Source organism: Penaeus monodon, chromosome 15 (assembly GCF_015228065.2).
Source record: "Penaeus monodon isolate SGIC_2016 chromosome 15, NSTDA_Pmon_1, whole genome shotgun sequence".
Lineage (NCBI taxonomy): Eukaryota > Metazoa > Arthropoda > Malacostraca > Decapoda > Penaeidae > Penaeus > Penaeus monodon.
In genome coordinates, this window is record NC_051400.1 from 1,335,133 (window position 1) to 1,336,063 (window position 931).

Consider the following 931-nt stretch of genomic DNA (forward strand, 5'->3'; position numbering starts at 1 on the left):
ATTTCTGGGCGGCAGGAAATGTTATGCGCGCAGTCTTCAGTGAACCGGCGTGCTGCCAGGACATCCGCTGTCCATCTCCTTGTAAGTATTCTGAAGAGTCTAGCGAGTGCTATCCATGAGTCGCGCATGCGTATATGTGTTTATGGTGAATCAGTGGGTGTAGTATACGTGCTTATCCATATACGTGAAAATGGGGTTGTGTAAATGAAGGAAAATAGGGTCTTTGGATATTTCAAGATTAAGAAGTAAAAAAAAATATATATATATATGAGCTAAATTAAATGTCTTTGCATATGATAATTAGCATTTGACAAGCAATTAAATACTGATTAGTTTTCAGTTACAGCCTGAGTTCTGAATATAGTTTTCAAAAGATTTTAACTAACAATATCATTTATCTATCAAGCCAAAGGTAAGCCACTTTTCTTCACTTTTATGATGAATTTTTAATTGCTCACTTCACTTTTTTTCCAATTCTTATGATAAGGCATTGGGAATGATCATTAATAATTAACCGCCTTGTGACGCTACTAAGGTGTGTTGATCAGTCTAATTAAGCAATGCAACACCTGCAGGATGATGCTGATTGCCTCTTGACATGCGTAAATCACCGACACTTTATTTCTCTTTGATCTTATTGGATAAAAACAGCGTATAGATTCTTAGATATTGTGTATATGTGTGTCTCTGTATAAGGGCTGGTGCATAGTGACTAAACGTGTAGTATATAAACAAAGGCACAGATATTCGGGCATTTACAGAGGTTCCTAATTCCTTATCTGAAACCCCTTGGACCAGCTGTCTTCCTTATTACGGATTTGTATCGGATTTCGGAAATAAAGCTGGTTCCATGGATATATGAACACGCTACAAATAATATCACAGTTCATATACAGATTAATACACTGATGATATGGTTGACAATCTATCC

At 36.4% G+C, this 931-nt stretch overlaps 1 protein-coding gene across 1 annotated transcript in view; it reads left to right on the forward strand.

Moving 5' to 3' along the window:
- The first annotated feature begins 44 nt into the window (after positions 1-44).
- LOC119581618 (carbohydrate sulfotransferase 11-like) overlaps positions 45-931 on the forward strand; it is a 10,855-nt gene continuing 9,968 nt past the window's right edge. The window contains exon 1 of the mRNA XM_037929737.1: positions 45-81. The gene's annotated coding sequence lies outside the window, so the exon portion shown is untranslated. The remainder of the gene's footprint in view (positions 82-931) is intronic.